At 48.5% G+C, this 18,280-nt stretch overlaps 1 protein-coding gene and 1 pseudogene across 1 annotated transcript in view; one reads left to right on the top strand and one right to left on the bottom strand.

The window, feature by feature from the left end:
- The window catches only part of LOC110258096 (coiled-coil domain-containing protein 30-like), a 97,767-nt gene extending 80,932 nt beyond the window's left edge, over positions 1-16,835 (top strand). The window contains 2 exon segments of the mRNA XM_085018425.1: positions 7,652-7,741; positions 12,902-16,835. The gene's annotated coding sequence lies outside the window, so the exon portion shown is untranslated.
- LOC146404634 (NUT family member 2D-like) lies at positions 8,485-10,330 on the bottom strand (annotated as a pseudogene).
- Positions 16,836-18,280: the final 1,445 nt, after the last annotated feature.

Raw genomic sequence — 18,280 nt, 5'->3', positions numbered from 1 at the left:
CTGTGATCTCATTTGTTTGGGGGTTCTGGTGGGCCTAGCCTGCTGGGACTTGGACTGCTGACATCCCACCTAAACCAGCATATTCACCAATATCAGCTACATCTTCCATGGGATTGATGAGGTCCAGAGGTTCATGCCTCTCCCTAAGCCCATGGCCCTTCCTCCTCATACCCAGGTTCCATACCAGTCTCCGAAGGCTGCTGGCTCACCTGGGACTGGAACATCCTTTGTGCCTCCAGAGCCCTGGCCCCTGCCACTCTTCATGCTCAAGGTCCTGCAGCAGGCTTGGTGCAGATCCACCAAGCTCCCTGTGCTCCTATCTCTGCCTCAGAGTCCAGTCTCCTCTCTGGAACCTGCCGCCCCTCCCCCACCAGCTCCATCAGTTTGCCATGGCTTTCCAATGCCATCTGGGCATTCCTGTCCAACAGTGGCCGCCCCACAAACCAAGCCTGCAGTCTCACATAAACAAACGAAAGACTCCTCCTGCTCCTGCCTTGGGGCCCTACAGCCCCTCCTGTCCTCTGTCCTTACTTCTTCTGTTGGGGTCCTCCTTCTGACTCCCTGGACAAGGAGAGAGGACATGAGAGGGAGACTGTCCCAGCAGGAAGGCAGGGGTGGGGACGCTGGTGGAGCCCAGCTGGGGACAGAGAGGGTGTCTTCCATTGAGACTCCACCCTGCCATGGGAGTGCACAGGCCTTTGGAGAGAGAGTATCGGTCAGCTCCAGCTGCCGTCACAAATCCCACGGGCAATGGGGCTTAAATAACAAGAATTTACCAACTCACCCTTTTGGAGCCCAGCCTTCTGAGATCCAGGTATGAACAAGCTTGGTTTGCCCTGAGGCCTCTCTCCTTGGCTTCCAGATGGCCATCTCTTCCCTGTGACCTCACATCAGCTCCCTCTGTGTGTTTTTGGGCCTAAATTTGCCCTTTCTATAGGGGCACCTGTCATATTGTCTTGGGGGCCACCTTAGTGACCTCATGTCAGCTCTTTCTTTACAAACTCTGCTCCAGGGCTTCCTGTTGTGGTGCACTGGAAATGAACCCCAATAGTCACCATGAGTGTTCAGGGTCAATCCCTGGCCTCGCTCAGGAAGGGGAGGATCCAATGTTGCCGTGAGCTGTGGTGTAGGTCACAGACACGGCTTGGATGTGGCGTTGCTGTGGCTGTGGTGTAGGCCGGCAGCTGAAGCTCCGATCGATCGATCGGATGCCAAGCCTGGGACCTTCTATATGCCGCCCCTGCAGCCCTATACAAACAAACAAATGTAAACAACAAGAAGACAAAGAAAACTCTGCTCCACCTAAAGTCATGTGCTGAGGTACTGGGGGAGAAGACTTCAACATATGAATTTCGGGGGATAGAGTTCAGCCCCTTTTGGCCAGTGTCTACAGTGCAAGGGATGAAGGGTCTTTCCTAAAGTAAAGAAACATCACCCCTGGGGTTGGGAGGAGGGAGGACTGACTCCCCATGGTGAGGGAGGGAGGGTCGTTTCCAGAGTGCAGGGCACTTGAGCTGGATTGGAGCCCATGACCCAAGGCCATGAGGCAGGGGCTTCCAGCCTGTGGCATATAAGGCTCTCGAAGGCAGGGGGTCCAGGAGACTGAGGGGGAAGCCGAGAGAGGAGCTCCAGTGCCAGGCTGTGAGCTGAGGTCCAGGCTTGCAGTCCTCAGACCTCTGCTCCTAGATTCGGTTCCCAGCACCCTCTTTAAGCACACCCATGGCCCCGCTCTCCCCAGCCTGAAGGGGCACAACTCACCACCCACCTTCCTGGTCCCTAACCCTGCATGAACTGCTCCATTCTGTGCAAGGGCCCCAGCCGGCCTGTCCACATACCTCCAGCCCTTGGAGCCTGATGTCTCCTTTTCTGCTTAGCTGACTCAGGCCCTGGTTAGTTCCTTGAAGCAGTGTTGTAGAAATCCTTCCTGCCACCTGACTGACACAGAGCTCTCATGCAGCCAGCATGATCCTAGGAAGCCCTGCATTGAACCCATCCCAGGCTTCAGTACCTGCTGTAATGTGATTATTGAAATATCTCCTCCTAATATTTGCCCATTTTCTAGTGGAATTGGCCCTACATTTATGGTTATGTTTTGGCAGTACCTTATTCCCTCGAGATACCAGACTTGTGTCAAATGTGTGGTTGGCAGGTAGTTTCTCCAAACCTGTAGCTTCTATTCACCTAGGAAAATGTTTAAATTTGATGAGGTCCATTTGTCTGTTCTTTTTTCTGGGGTAATGTTTTGACTGTCATGTGGAAGAACACATTTTGATGTTGCTGATGTTGCCTATTCAAGCAGAATTCATTTAGTTATCTTCAGTTTGATTGAAGTACAGTGACTTAAAATATTGTGATATTTTCTGCTGTGTAACAAAGTGATTCAGTCATACATATACACACATCTATTCTCTCTCAGATTCTATTACCATATTGACTATCACCAAATGTTGGCTAGAGTTCCCTGGGTTATACAGAAGATTCCTGTTGGCCAGTCATTCCATATACCTCAGTGTATATGCATAAGCCAGTCCCAAACCCCCAGTCCATCCTCCCCCTGACTTGTCTCCTTTGGTAACCATAAGTTTTTCCAATTCTGGGAGTCTGTTTCTGTTCCACAAATAAGTTCATTTGTGTCATCTCTTTAGATTCCACATAAAAGTGATATCATATAGTGTTTGTCTTTCACTGTCCGACTAACTTCACTTAGGATGATAATTTCTAGGTCCATCCTTGCTGTTGCAATGTTCATTATTTCATTCTCTTGTATGATAGTGTAGTGTTTTCCTGTATATATGTGCCATATCTTTTTTATCTATTCCTCTGTCAGTGGCCATTTAGCTTGCTCCTTTGTCTTGGCTATTGTAAATGGTGCTTCAGTGAACATTGGGGTGCATGTATTTTTTGAAGGGCCTTTATTTCCTCTTGATGAAGTCCAATTTTCTGTTCTTTCCTTTCCTTTTGGGGTAATGTTTTTTCTTGTCATATGGAAGAACTCTTTACCAAGCCCAGAGATTTTCTCCAATATTTTTTTTTTGGTAAATATTCCATAGTTTGTATTTATACAATTCCTATATTTGCACTTAAGTTCCATTATGAGTTAATTTTAGTATCTGATAAAAACACTATCCCTATTCCATTATACTGCTCTTGAACTTCTGTATTAGAACATCCCAGGTTGTTGTATTGCTATGGATCTGTTTCTGTATTCTCTCTCTGTACACTGAACTCTGTCTGCATCTATTCCTCCACCAATGCCCAAATGTCTTACATAGAGCATTCTCAGAAGCCTAATATCCTCCAACTCTAAGGTGTGTTCTCAAAATTATTTTTGATGTTCTGGCTCCTTTATCTTTTCTTTATACATTTCAGAATATGTTCATCCATGTTGACCAAAAAAAACTTCTGTTGGAACTTGACAGTTTTCTATGTTGTCTTCCCATCCATGAATATACTACATTTCCCCATTTTTGTAGGTCTTGTTTAGATTTATCATACAGATCCTCTATCACAAATATTTATACCTGGATTTCCCATTGTGGCTCAGTTTGTGAAGAATGTGAAATAGTGTCCATGACGGTGCATGTTTAATTCCTGACCTGGCTGAGTGGGTTAAGGGTCCAGTGTTGCCACTAGCAGCAGTGTTGTTTGCCCATGCAGCTTGGACTTGGAGTTGCTGTGGCTGTGATATAGGCTGGTAGACATAGCCCCAGTTTTACCCCCTTGCCTGGGAACATCCACATGCCATGGGTGCAGTCATAGAATGAACTATGTAACCAAATGCTTCAAGGTTTTTTACAAATCTTGTGAATTGCATTGTATTTTTAGTTTGGTTCCAAGGTCTTTTTTGTATATACACATATGTTGAATGTTTTTGTGTTGATCTTATATACTGAGTCTTTGATAAAGTAACCTCCATCTATTAAGTGTGTCGTAGAGATTTGGTGGGCATTTCTGTGGAGGTAGTCATGCTATCTATTAGCATGGAGAGTTATATTTCCTCCTTTCTAATATATATATGTCTTTATTTCTTTTTCTTGCAGTGCTGCCCTGGCTAGTACCTACCAGTTACTAAGTAGAAAAGGACAAATGAAAAAGAACTTTCTGACCTGTTTTGAATTTAGGAGGAAAAACTTTCATTCTTTCACCATCACATATGAGGCTTGGTGTAGATTTTTGTCTAGATGTTCTTTACTGGGTTCGAGTAGTGTCCTTCTCTTCCCAGTTTTATGAGAGTTTCTGACATGAATGGGTGTTGAACTTTGTCAAATGCTTTTTCTGCTTAAGCCATTGTGACCATGCAGGTTTTCCTCATTAATGTATTAATACAGAATATAAAGATGCTGATTTTGCATATTAAACCAAGCTAGTATTCCCCGGATACATTCCATCTGAATGTAGTGTATTGTTATTACCTTCTTTGTGCATGCATTTGTTTTATTTTATGATTTCTTTTTCTTAATTCCTTGTGTGAAAAAGTAGGTTGTTGATTGGAGACCTTTTATCTTTTCAATTCTATAAGCATTTATTGACATTTGTTTCCCTCGTAACAGCAGTTTGTCTGGATTCTATGACTTCTTATGTACTGCATGTTCCTTTGCCTTCAATTCTGTATACCTTCAAAGTTATCCTTGAGAATCCTCTTTGAGCATGGATTCTTTCAAAGGGTGCATCTCAATGTCCACATATCTGGAGGCTTACTTTCTTCTCATTTGTGTTGTTATACAATGGACATCATATGCTTTGGACACAGTGGAGTGAAATGCAGTGACTATGCATTTCGTTATTATATACGTTCTTCAAATGTCACTGGCATTAACATTTCAAAAGTGAATGTTACAGAGTAGTTCTCTGCTCTTTTCCCTTATACTGTAACCATAAGGGAATTACCTGAACATATAAATGCCAGGCTTCTGAAGATGTGTCTAACAGGGCCAGTTCACAGACACCCCTGCACATTGTTTTCTGGATCAGCTTGCAAGTACGGAGCCAGGGTTCAGGAGAGGGGCCCAGATCTAGCACTCTGGTGCTTTATATGGCATGAGTAGAGAAGCTGTGGTCCCAAGTGGGCACTGGCTACAAACAGAAGGCTGACATGCAGGACCCAGGTCCAGTCCCTGGTTGCAGGATGAGAACTCACAGTGGGTTAAGCTCCAGCCTCTCTCCTGCTACACAGGGCAGGTCTGGAGTTGTGGGTGCAACCACCAGGCTCAGTAGGCCAATGGCGAAGGCACTAGCTAGCACTCCCCAGCTCTGACCACCACAATCCCTGGCTATTGGCAGTGACCATGAAGTCCTGAGGAAGGCCAATCTTCCAGCTACAGGGAAGTGATCTTGAGCAAGTCAGATCTGCCCTCTCTCTTCTTCAGCAAGCAATATTTTCATCACTCCCTCTTGCTTCCAACCAACCTATGTGGTTGCCAGTCTTTCTTTTTCAAACATCATCCAAAGCACTTCCTGAAAGAAAGGGCATCCTAAACCCAACTGACTAAGAAGCACCTCTTGAAAATAAGCAAGTTGCCCCTAACACAGGACTCAGCTCCTACCATGGACCATCCTTGATATCTCCTGTATGCTGCTGAGTAGTAAAATGTTGGTGACCAAGAACTCCTCCAACTGGTGTGCTAGCAATAGCTTCTTTGAAATCAGGAAGCTCCTCCCCCTCAGGCAGAGGAGGTCAGGAGACCATAGCTGATGGTTCTGTGCTCTGCTCCCCCTTTTAAACCCTTTGTATTGGAGTTCCCATCATGGTGCAGTGGTTATTGAATCCGACTAGGAACCATGAGGTTGCAGGTTCAATCCCTGCCCTTGCTAAGTGGGTTAATGATACATTGTTGCCATGAGCTGTGGTATAGGTCAAAGATGTGGCTTGGCTCCCATGTTGCTGTGGCTCTGTTGTAGGCTGGCAGCTACAGCTCCGATTAGACCCCTAGTCTGAGAACCTCCATATGCCATGGGAACAGCCCAAGAAATGGCAAAAACACACACAAAAAAACCCTTTGTATCCTTGCCACCTGAGGAAGGATGGCAGTGCCTGGGAAGCTACCCTGGTTACTGATGTAGCAAGAGGTCACCTGTGAGCCTGATGGCCTGAATCCTCCCTAGATCATACTGCTCCATACCTACCACTCAAAAATGCCCTTCAAACAAAGCAATTTGGCTGCACAATTTTAATAGCTGGACTCTTTCGTTATGCTGTCTGTGACTTGGACAAAGGTGACTCTTTGCCTTGTTCTTGGAAAAACATGGCATTGGAAAGGGAGTACCCAGACCAGGTGGCCCAAAGTCTAAGTCAAATGGGTTCCTTCAGCCAATGCTTTGACTCCCCCTTGAGGAGTTTGGAGATGAACCTTTGCCTGGTATCAGTGGATAAAATTCCCTTGGTGTTTATCATAGACAAAGAGTGTCCAGCTTCTGGCTCTGTCTCACACAAGCTGCACCTATCCAGCCCCTGAAATTGGGAACCTCCTTTACCCATCCTAGGGATGGTGGCCATTTCTGTGATTCTGTGACTGCGGCATCCATTAAACCACTGTTTCCTTATTGGATGGATGGATGCATGGATGGACGGATGGATGGATTCTTTGATTGTCATTGTAGGGCCCCACCTGCAGCATATGGAAGTTCCCAGACTAGGGGTCGAATCAGAGCTGCCACTGCTGGCCTATGCTACAGCCACAACAATGCCAGATCCAAGCCATATTTAAAACCTACACCACAGCTCATGGCAATGCAGGATTCTTTAACCCACTGAACAAGGCCAGGGATTGAACATACTTACTCATGGATACCAATCAGATTCTTCATTTGCTGAGCCTAAATTATTATTTGGTTATGGTCTCTACAACCTTCATGTCTTCAAGTTCTATTGCGTTCTTTTCTTTTCCCTTTTGATTGGGGTGCATTGGCTCTATGGATTATTCCAGGCTAGGGGTCAAATTGGAGCTGCAGCTGCCAGTCTATGGCACAGCCACAGCAATACAGGATCTGAGGCATGTCTCATACCTACACCACAGCTGACAGCAATGCCAGAACATTAACCCAGTAAGTGATGCCAGGTCTCATACCCATGTCCCCATAGATCCTAGTCAGGATCCTTACAGCTGAGCCATGACAGGAACTCCTGCTATTTCATTTTTTCATGGATTGAAGAACATGAGTGAATTCCTCACTTCCAGTGTGCCTGCACTTTAGCATTAATCCTAGACTTTTTGGTGGCTTGGGAGTGTTGTTTTATCTTTTTTTTTTTTTTTTTTTTTTTTTTTTTTGGCTGCCATTTGTGGCATATAGAAGTTCCCAGGGACAAGCCTAGATATTTAACCCTCTTCCCCACAATCAGAAAATTATCACTGGTCATTTAAAGTCCTAAGTCTTCTTGTATCAAAAGCTACCTGGGGGTGGATGCCAGTGGGCTGGTGAGGTTGGGACCACTGAGCTCCACATGATGTAAGACTCCACCCCAGCCATTAAGTGGCCATGAAATTCCAGTCACTCCTTCCCCCTTCGTTTTGTCCTCATTGGGACTAAGAGGCAGCTGCCTCCACCAATTGGCACATTGCAATAATACCACTGAGATGATAGGATGCCCCCCCACCCACAAGGCAGTGAAGCAGAAAGTCCGTCCCTATAGCCAAGCCTTTTCCTCTCTGGCCAGGCCACCCTCACAGGACACCCTGGATGAGTGGAGGATCACCTCAGCCTGTCATCTGGCCACTTCAGAGAGGCAGAGAGAAACTCCCTAAAGGTAAGGGCTGTCTCCAGCCTCCATTCTCAGAACTGGTGAGTGTCCAGAGGGCTGAATGGTACCAAAGCAGCTCTCCATCCCCAGAGTGTTCAGGGATGCAGAGAACGGAACAGATGCCCCAGAAGCCCCCCTGGCCCAGCAGGCTTGAGAGACAGGGATGGTGAGGCTGTCCCTGGGGATAGTGAGAGCTGTGTACTCCCAGGAGCTGCCTGGGCATCCTTGTCTCTGTGGTGGAAAGACTTAGTGATTCACCTGTGGATCCAGACTGCCTGGGATCTCACACATGCTTCGTTCCTCTGGGGTCCCCTCTCTGTCCTCTGAGGACCCCTCTCTGAGGACACAGACACATGCAGGACGACAGTGGACCAAGTGTATTTCACAACAAAACTATTTTATCCATATTTTACATACCCTATGGCAAAGGAGCTACTGTGCCCACCCACACACACCCAGACCCAAGTCCCCACCACCTAACCCCACCCAACCCCACCCCCCTCCTGGCCCTGGTCATTCTGTCCTTCCTCCCCACCCCTATGTCAGCCAGGATGGTTGCTGGGACCTGGAGGAGCCCAAGGCTTCCATGGGGGCTGCCCTGTTGGGCTGGCCCTGGAAGGCTGGCCCACTGTTCCCTCCTGGCTGCAGTGCCACTTCCTCCTCCTCCCTGTGACAGATGGGTCACACCTGCTCGTTTGGGGCTCTGAAGAGCCAACCAGCCCCAGAGCCAGGGTGGGCCTCCCAGAGCCTCACAGGTCAGCCCTAGGCCTGGGCAGCTTCTCAGCAGAGGCCGGGCCTCCACACAGAGCCCGCTTCCTAGACTTGGCAGCTGCCGTGGGGCCTGGGCTGAGGCCCATTCTCTGGGGAAAGGGGGCCTGGGAAGCTTGCCACGCCCCCAGCCCCCCAGGGCAGACAAGACCCGAGGCAGGGACAGGGCTCTGTGGCCACCCCCAGGGCAGCAGGCTGTGGTGAAGGCCCAAGAGGAAGGCCAGGCTGGGGAGCTCCTCCTCATCCTCACTGAACCCTTGACCCGGCCCTGGGCTCTGCTAGGTGGAGAGGACTCCCTGAGAACCTTTTTGGCCCTGGGTCCTGATGAAGGGCCTGAGCACTTTGTGTCCTGGCATTGAAATGACTGCAGTTCCAGACTGAGGGGACTCCTGATGTCCTGGAGAGGGCACAGGGCCTTTGTGCCTGAACAGGCCCCTGTCTGTCTGGCGGTGCCTTAGATGGCCGTGGAAATCCATCTGGGGTGTACAGCTTTCATCTCTGGCCCCGGGCTGTGGGCCTTGCTCATTCAGCTTGACATCTTGGCTGGCAGCAGTTGCAGAAAGTCCTGAATCCATGAGGGGTACCCTGTGATTGGGGGTTGCCAGCACCCTGTCCTCCTCCTTCGAGGCCAGGGCTCGTTTCTGCACCAGCTGGCGGGAGGGAGGTGGACAGTGACCGCTCTGCACCCTCCAGGGAGAGCCGGGGGTTATGGGCAGGGGGAGGTGAGATGGGACTCACATCCCGATACAGACCCTGTGGCACTCCTGCCTTCCTCCTGGACCTTCCCCCCAGAAGGGTCCCTGCCCCCTCCCCGGCTCCCCTCCTCCCCTTCCATTCATCCTGCCCTGCACCCACCTGGGCAGCCTCCCTGGTGCAGGGCCTCTCAGTCAGGGGAGGGAGGGGCAGAGCCTTCAGGGCCTCCTGCTCTGGGTCCCTCCCCTGTCCTGGCTGACCTGGGTCCTTGCCTCCTGGATTTCCTGGGTCACCTGGGTTCCCCCCCCCCGCCCCAGTCTCCCTGAGTGTCGCTCCCTCCCCCGGCCATTTCTTCAGGGGAGAGTCCTTCCTCCTGCTCCAGCTCCTCAGCCAGGGCCGAGAGATCCAGCTCTGGTTCTGGGGAAAGCAATTCTGCCAGGAATCGGGGGTGAATGTTCGCCTCCACCTGGGACAGAAGGAAGAAGCTGTGAGCATCCTTGGCAGGAGGGACCTGGGAGGCAGGAAGACATGTGGGGGAAAAATGAAAAGCAGAGACTGATCCAGAGTCCCCTGCACAATGGGGGAGCTTTCAAACTGTCATGGGAATTGTCTACACTCACATAAACACACACACACTCAGAAACAGTTCCACATACAAAGACATGTGCAGTAAAGCACAAACACATATGCACAAAAACAAAGGCATGCAAACAGAAACACAAACATTTACAAACATATACGTCCACATATACACATCCTATCCACATAGGTACACTCAGACACCCAGGATCACACGCAGATCTCAGGATCAAGGAACAGAGCATAAATCCCATTGTCCTGGGCCAAAGCAAGAACTTGGGTGCCAAGAGGACCTCTCCCTGGAATCCTATAGACCCAGACTATGGGCCCAGCACACCTTGGTGATGAAGTCCTTCTGGGAACACTTCTTGTCAATGCAGCTAAGGAGATCTGGGTCTGGGAAGGTGCCGTTCACATCCTGTGATAGGTAATTTCCCTCTTCTCCACATTCCACATCTAAGTCCCCTGTGGCTGAGGGACAGGACCCACCAGTGCCTCCATGATGTCCTCATACTCTCTCCTAGCCTCATGGGGGATCTACTTGGGGGCTCTCATCTCCAAGGGCTGCCAGGATCTGTTTTGCTTTGGGTGGGTTGACTGAACCCTAGGGAATATTTCATTGGAGCAGAGGCTGAGGCAGAGTAGGAGATAGGGAAGTGGACCCTGAGCAGGCATAGGGGAGCACAGTTTTGGGGGGCCATGGACATTGGTGTGAGTGGGATCAGGAACAGGCAGAGCCTCATGCTTGGTGGGAGGCCAGAGAAAAGGGGGGGAGCATCTAAAAGTCACATATTTGTTAGGCATATTTCACAGGGGCCACTAAGACAGGGAGGAGGGTGATGAGATTCAAAATGGACAATGTCCATACCCGAGAGGGAGAAAGGGCCACTGAGACCCCCTCAGGGGCTGTTCTTATTGAAAGACCAATGCCCCCTTGAGGGAAAAGTACCAACCTGGGGACAGTGGCCATCCCTAGGCCTCTAGTACTTTTGCCTTGACCTCCAGTGGGAAGGTGGTTAACTGGCCGAGTGCTCAGTTTGTGGGATATGGGTTCCTGAGGAGCCAGCATTGGTGGAGCTGGAGGAGGCATGCCCTGCAACTCCTTTAACTACTACAAGTTCCGAATGTGGATCTCATCCTCTGCCTCAAATTTCATGAACCATGGGGATGTTGAGGGACAGGCCACAGTGAGAAAAGGGCCTGGGCTCTGGAGCCCACCCAGGGCAGCAGGACTGAGGGGGTGAGGAGAGAGTGTCCTTGGGGCTGTCAGGGCCCTATGAGGTGCTGTCCCAGCAGGGAGCCACTCTGGGGAAGGTAAGAGATCTGGGAAATCTCCTGCCTCATCAGCCCTGGAGGGAATTGCCCAGCAGAGATCCAGGTCACTGAGTTGAAACAGATTGGTGGACACAGGGTGGCCTGTGGGGGCCCCTGCTCATGCACCCCCAGACCTTGTCTGACCCAAACTTGGAGATGGCCAGTGGCATGGTAGGCATATGTCCCCACAGCACCCTTGCCCAAATCCAGAACCTGGGGCTGGGAGTGAGAATCCAAGAAAGCACACGTGATACAGGGCCCAGCATAGGCTGGAGAGGGCATACTAAACTTAGAGAAGAGCCATCGTTGCCTCTGAGATTTCCCCCCTGGTTTTGTTTTGAAACTAGGGGATTCACATGCAGAAATCACAGGGAGGGCCAGAGACCCATGGGCTTCCCCATGGATGCCCAGTTGCCCATTCCAGCCACCACTGATGAGAGGCATACCACATGCTAGGTCAGTGACTGCCAGGCACCCAGCATGAATAGGTGCCAGGCTGCCTGATGGAGGCCACACCCCTGCACAGCTGCTGTGCCTGCAGGTGACCACCTCCTGGGCTGCCAGGGTTCCCAAGACCATCCTGAGGCCTTCATATCAAGGCAGGTGCAGGTCAGCATCAGGGGATGGCAGAGCTCCTGGGAGAGGTAGGATGAAAGAGCCAAGCTCTCCAGGTGGCAGAGGAGATTCTGGAGGGCAATAGGATTTGGGGATTCAGGGAACAATAGGTATCAGGTATTGGACTCCTCTTGCATCCTCTCTGATTGTGACCACCATAGATCCTTCCCCTGGGTCACCCCATCAACCACCCCCTTCCCCACCATGTGCCCCATGTCCCAGGACAGTGACTCACTTTGCCACCATCAAATAAAAGGCCATCCTCTCAAAGTTGCTTATGTGCTGCCCTTCCTGCATGGCTCACCACATTGCCTCCTCCAGCGTCATGGTGGACTTCAGCTGGGCTAAAGAGTGAAGCACTGGGCTGCAAGCCCTCAGGGTCAGTCTCCTGCTACAGCCCAGCCCCCAGCTGCCTGACCCCACCCAGACCCAAATCCTCCACGTGCCCCAACACAGCCTAACCCAGGCTCAAGAGGTCAAGAGGATGGTGTCTGGAGAGCAAAGACAAGCCTTCCTGGTGACTGCTGCCACCACCTCACACTCAACAGAGAATGATCATCCTCTCCTTGGCTATAGCTGGGACACTGGCTAGGGGGGCTGCCCTCTCATATAAAATTCCACATCATCAGTGAGGGAGGGCTGGTGTAAAGCTACCTGATAACAGGTCCAATAAGCCCAAGGATTCTTCTGCCCAGTCCTCTGAACTAGATGTCTTAGTCCCCCTTTGCTGAGGGACCTCAGGTCTAGGAGGGAAGTTCCTGCCAGGCTCACAGATCTAGTAGGAAAGGGCCTTGCCCTTAGGAGAGCTCTACCACATCCCTGTCCTGACTGGAATTCTTCAGAATAAGACCAGGCATGCAGAAAGCTCTGTCCTGAGTCTGAATTTCCTAAGCCTCCTCTGAAGAGTTACCCACTGGCTGCCACATACCCAGGTCTGTGTTGAAAGAGGAAGCACCACATAAGATGGTCCCATTCAAACCTTGGCTCCTCACATCAGAACAGGAGCCTCTTGGACTGCTCTTCTGCATGAAATGTTACCATGGAACTGCAGAAAGTAAGACAACTGGTCTCGCATGGTGGTGGTAGCTGAGCTAAGGCATGGAAAGGATGTCATGGATTGGGTGTGTTATACATCTGAGTGCAAACGTGCCTCCTCATAGCATGGGCACTGCTGTCAACCCTCCTCCTTCTTTCTAGGTTGAAGGATCCCTGGAAACCTAAGCAGGGAGTCCATGCCAAGTTCCTCTATATGTGAAGGCTCCAGATGAACTAATGAGTGCCTGAGAGTTCACTTACATGAGGAAGCATGAAAGAGCTTCTGTGTCAGGGCTCTGGGTAAGGTGGCTGTGGGCCAGGGACTTGAAGTGGTGCCAGCATCAGAAGTTCTGATAGACACTCTTATGGTTACAGGAGTCCTCCTGAGGGCCCCTGTGCTGTGAGTCAAGCAGGTTGCCTGCCCTGGATATGCCATTTGGCCATGGCCCAGAGCTCCCTGAAGATAGGATGAAGGCCATCTTGGCAGCTGGTGGTGCAGCTTGAGGAGGAAGGCCTGGGGCCAACCCTCCCTTGCCAGCCTGAGCTGCTGCAATAGCCATGCTGGGAATAACCCTCCCCCCTACAGGGGTTGCTATGCAAAGGGGTTCAGGACAAAAAGCACTCCCCCTGAGGCCCCTGTAAACATTCCTACTGAATGGGGCCTGAGGACACCCAAAGGCCTGAGTCTGGTGGGGCGATGCTGACCTCCCTCCTGACCAGACTGGGACAGTGATGTTGCCAATCCCTGGGGCAATGGGGTCATGGTCAGCACGAGTCACCTGAGGTGTCCTGGGGTGAGCTGGCTGCAATAGGGTGCTGCCAGGCAGGAGTAATGGGATCATGGGTAGTGGCAGATACTGCTCCCAAGCTGGCTGGTGTTGGGATCCAGAAGTGAGTGGAGGATAGGACAGCAAGGCCTCAGGGTCCATGAACACATCTGTGCCCAGCAGTGGAGATGCTGTGGAGAGAAAGGAAAGGGGGGAATGGAGGAAGAGAATGGCCAACTTGGATGGAAGCTCTCTTTGGACTCAGAGTGTACACCTCAGTGGGAGAGGGCATTTGGACAGAGGGACCTGTGTGTTGTGCAGATGCCTTGGAGGGATTTTCATGGTCTGACTTCCGGTTGAGAATGACTTCCCTGGTGACCATGATCCCCCACACCAAGTTCCCTGGCCCTGCCTACTAAGAAGTGCTCAGATCAGCAGCAGTGATTGGAGAGCCTCCCTGAGGAGCTTCCTGGCACCTCACCCTCACAGGCTGTCCCCACGTCCTGGGCCTGAGAGGCCATCTTCAATGAGCAATGCCCCTCAGCAAGGTCACTTGCAGGTAGGGGACTTCTCCAAGGTATGTTCCAGGCACCTTAATGCCTGTGATGGACAGGCAGAGTATAATATCTGAGCTCATCACTTCCTCCTCAACACTACCTTTCTCAATACTCAGCATACATCTGTTCTTTATTTCCTGACCTCACAAAACAAATCTGAAATACTGAGAAAATAGCTGTGCACAGAGAAACCTTAGACAAACACAGAACACCCCCAACAAGCATGCACCCACATCTCAGAACCACCAAGATTGGAGACTTAATGTGACTGAGGTTTTGCCATTCCATCACAAATCACTCAGTCCTGTTCCTCGGAGAGAAGTCTGAGGAGTAGGTGTGTGTCCCCTGCATTTTTTTTTTTTCATTTCTCATCCAGGTTTTGGCTCCATATGATTAGCACAGGCCCAGGGCAGGTCATGTTACATGGGTCATGAGAGTACAGGCTGCCTGTGGTCCTTCCCCTTCCAGCTCCCAATAATGGAAATTGAAGACAAACAGAATCAGGCAGGAGTCAGGTGCCACTGTGAGAAAACTGTCCATTCAGGAGGAGGTATACACCATGATGTACCTAATTAATCTTGGCAGGTGTCCTTGGAGGTTTCATAGTAGCAGAGATCATCTTCCTGCTTCTGAGCTACACTGCTCTCCCCCCCTTTACAAAGGAATCAGTCTTCATAGATATTCCACCTGAACCAACAACATTCTGCATGTGGTCCATGCCATTGAAGCAGTGTCATGAAATATGAACACACTCTTCATCTCAAAGTCAGGGCTGAGCATCTGCCGTGAGATACCAGACAGGATGAGGAATGTCTGAAGAAATATATTTCCACAAAAGTGAAAACAATGCAGAACAACTCAGTAACGTGATTCGTATCTTGGTTGAAGTCACATGGTTGCCCATCCCTTGTGGAATCCAAGGCCACAGTTCCCTGATCTGAGAAGTGGGTTCTGGGCTGGCTGGAGTGGAAAAGTTCTGGTCAGTGGCAGTGAGAGTAACATCCTGCCCAGGTCAGAGAGGACAGCATGTGACCATAGACAACCCCCTGGCACTGAATCATTTTCTGACTATACCATCTCATTCCATGCTCCCATTAGATACAGTATGCTCCAGTTCAAATCCCTTAGAGAGATCTGGTGAGGCAAGCTTCAGATGCCTAAGGAACTCCATTAAGGGCTAGGCTTTCCTCATGACCCCCCTGGTGCCAACAACAGGACACTCAATACACACACTTTCCAAAAGGCTTGCCTCCCTTTTAGAAACTACCCACCTGCCTGCTGCCATAATTCATCCCCAAACAGAACAAGCCCTCTTTATCCACCTCCAAGCATCTGTCCTCCTGAGGGCAGGCTCAGGTTTCTAAAGGCCTGCAAACTCCCATGGTGAGATGTCCCTGGGGTTCAATGCTCCTTCCTTCCTCTCCTTCAGGCCAACTACATGTCCATAGTGAAGTGTTACATGTGAAACCCAGGGTTGTGGGTTGGCAGGGTCTCTGGGCACAATTTGCTAGTTTGTAGGCTTGCCTCCTTTTTTTGAAGCCATTCCCACAGGCTTGGGCCTGGATCACCACTGGCTGGTAGCCTCAATGTGAAAAGTCAAGACCAGGACCCAGAAAGTGACTTGCTGCAGCAGATGCTCAGGATCCAAGTAAAGGAGCCCAAGTTTGACTCTCAACAGTAGATTGTGGGCCTCAAGTCATTCTGCAGTGGGGGAGGAGCCGAGCGCAGGTGAGCCTGGTTGGGGGTGTGGTGCCACTCCATGCTGGCCTCTGCAGGTAGGCAAGAACCAGATGTTTCTTCCACCTTATGCAGTGGCCAGACAATTGTTGAGTGCCTCTTTAGGCAATGTTATGTGTTGGTTTTCAGAGTCATGGCACCAAGGTTTGTCTGGATGTTCCCTTTCAGTTCTTTATCCATCAACCTAGTTTTTGTCTCTCAACCCTCTCTGCTTCCTTCCTGACACTTGACTTACTTACTTCAACAGAGGTTAGACTTTCTGAACAAAATTCACCATTTATCCTCTGATAAACACTTGAGTATTAATGGCCACATGGAACAGAATGTTTAAAATTTGGCTTCTCTCAGCAGATCCACCATTTTTGATTGGTGTATGTTCATCATTCCTAAAGAAACAGTCCATGTGTGCCAACCAACATCCAGCACGACCAGCCTTACTAATGTTTATTTGTGCTGCTAAGACCCAGTTTATCAAAAGAGCAGTTGGGCAGCCCAGATGTCCAAGAACAGGAATCACTATTAATTGTTTACCATATTACTTCATTGTTATTATATATTTAAAGTTTTACCTCTTAATGATTTTAATTTAACATTTTAAACAAAGCATACCTTTTCATGGATCACAATCCACTTGTGCAAAATAGAACATGCAGTGTTGAGTCCTCCTCCCACCTCTTTCCCCTGTCTACTCAGTCTTCTTTCCCACTGGAAATCAGTGTTATGTGTTTCATTAAAATCATTTCAGAGATATTTTGTGCAAGTAAAATTGAATGCAATCCATATTCATTTATTTTTTTCTTTTTATTCTGGTTGACAATTAAAACATGCACATGGAACTACATCTTTCATTTGTGATGGAAAATGATGGAGGATAATGTGAGAAAAAGAATACATATATCCATATGACTGAACTACTTTCCTGTACAACAGAACATGACAAAGCATTTTAAATCAAGTATGATGGAAATAATTAAAATGTTAAATATAGAAAATTGACAGAACACTATAAACCACCTCTCATGGAAAAAATAAAAATCATTGTATAGAAAAATAAAAGTTTAACTTTAAAAAAGAAAAATATTTCTGTGCATGGTGTGAGGGTGTGTTCTAGTTTCATTGCTTTGCATGCAGCTGTCCAGGTTTCCCAGCAATGCTTGCTGAAGAGACTTTCTTTTTCCCATTTTATGTTCTTGCCTCCCTTGTCAAAGCTTAATTGACCATAGGTGTCAGGGTTTATTTCCGGGTTCTCTATTCTGTTCCATTGGTCTGTCTGTCTGTTTTGATACCAGTACCACACTGTTTAGATGACTGTGGCTTTGTAGTATCTCTTGAAGTCTGGGAGAGTTATACCTCCTGCTTGGTTTTTGTTTCTCAGGATTGCTTTGGCGATTCTGGGTCTTTTGTTGTTCCATATAAATGTTTGGATTGTTTGTTCTAGTTCTGTGAAAAATGTCATGGGTCATTTGATAGGGATTGCATTGAATCTGTAGATTGCTTTGGGTAGTATGGCCATTTTTACAATGTTGATTTTCCCAATCCAGGAACATGGAATATCTTTCCATTTCTTTACATCTTCTTTGACTTCTTTGATTAAAGTTTTATAGTTCTCGGCATATAGGTCCGTTACCTCCTTGGTCAGGTGTATTCCGAGGTATTTGATTTTGTGAGGTACAATTTTAAAAGGTATCGTATTTTTGTATTCATTTTCTAATGTTTCATTGCTGGTATACAGAAATGCAACTGACTTCTGAATGTTCATCTTATATCCTGCTACTTTGCTGAATTTATTCATCAGTTGAAGTAGTTTTGGGGTTGAGTCCTTAGGGTTTTCTAGGTATAGTATCATGTCATCTGCATCCAGTGACAGTTTGATCTCTTCTCTTCCTATATGGATGCCTTTTATTTCTTTTGTTTGTCTAATTGCTGTGGCCAGGACTTCCAAAACTATGTTGAAGAGCAGTGGTGAGCGTGGGCATCCCTGTCTTATTCCAGATTTGAGTGAGAAGGCTTTCAGCTTTTCCCCATTGAGTATTATATTTGCTGTGGGTTTCTCATAAATGGCTTTGGTTATGTTCAGGAATGTTCCCTCTATACCCACTTTGGCGAGGGTCTTAATCATGAATGGATGTTGGACTTTGTCAAATGCTTTTTCTGTCTATTGAGATGATCATATGATTTTTGACTTTTTTTTTGTTAATGTGGTGTATGATGCTGATGGATTTGTGTATGTTGGACCATCCTTGTGAACCTGGGATGAACTCAACGTGGTCATGGTGTATAATTTTTTTGTTATGTTGTTGGATTCGGTTGGCTAAGATTTTGTTGAGAATTTTTGCATCTATATTCATCAATGATATTGGGCGATAGTTTTCTTTTTTGGTGGTATCTCTGTCTGGTTTTGGAATGAGGGTGATGGTGGCATCATAGAATGTCTTTAGGAGTATTCCTTCTAAACTCAAAATGGCTGAAAGACTTAAATA

This window comes from Sus scrofa, chromosome 3, assembly GCF_054392235.1.
Source record: "Sus scrofa isolate SSC_HxYL_T2T_F1_AM1 chromosome 3, Sscrofa_HxYL_maternal_Yorkshire_Landrace_v2.0, whole genome shotgun sequence".
NCBI classification, from domain to species: domain Eukaryota; kingdom Metazoa; phylum Chordata; class Mammalia; order Artiodactyla; family Suidae; genus Sus; species Sus scrofa.
This window is presented reverse-complemented; position numbering and strand designations above follow the sequence as displayed.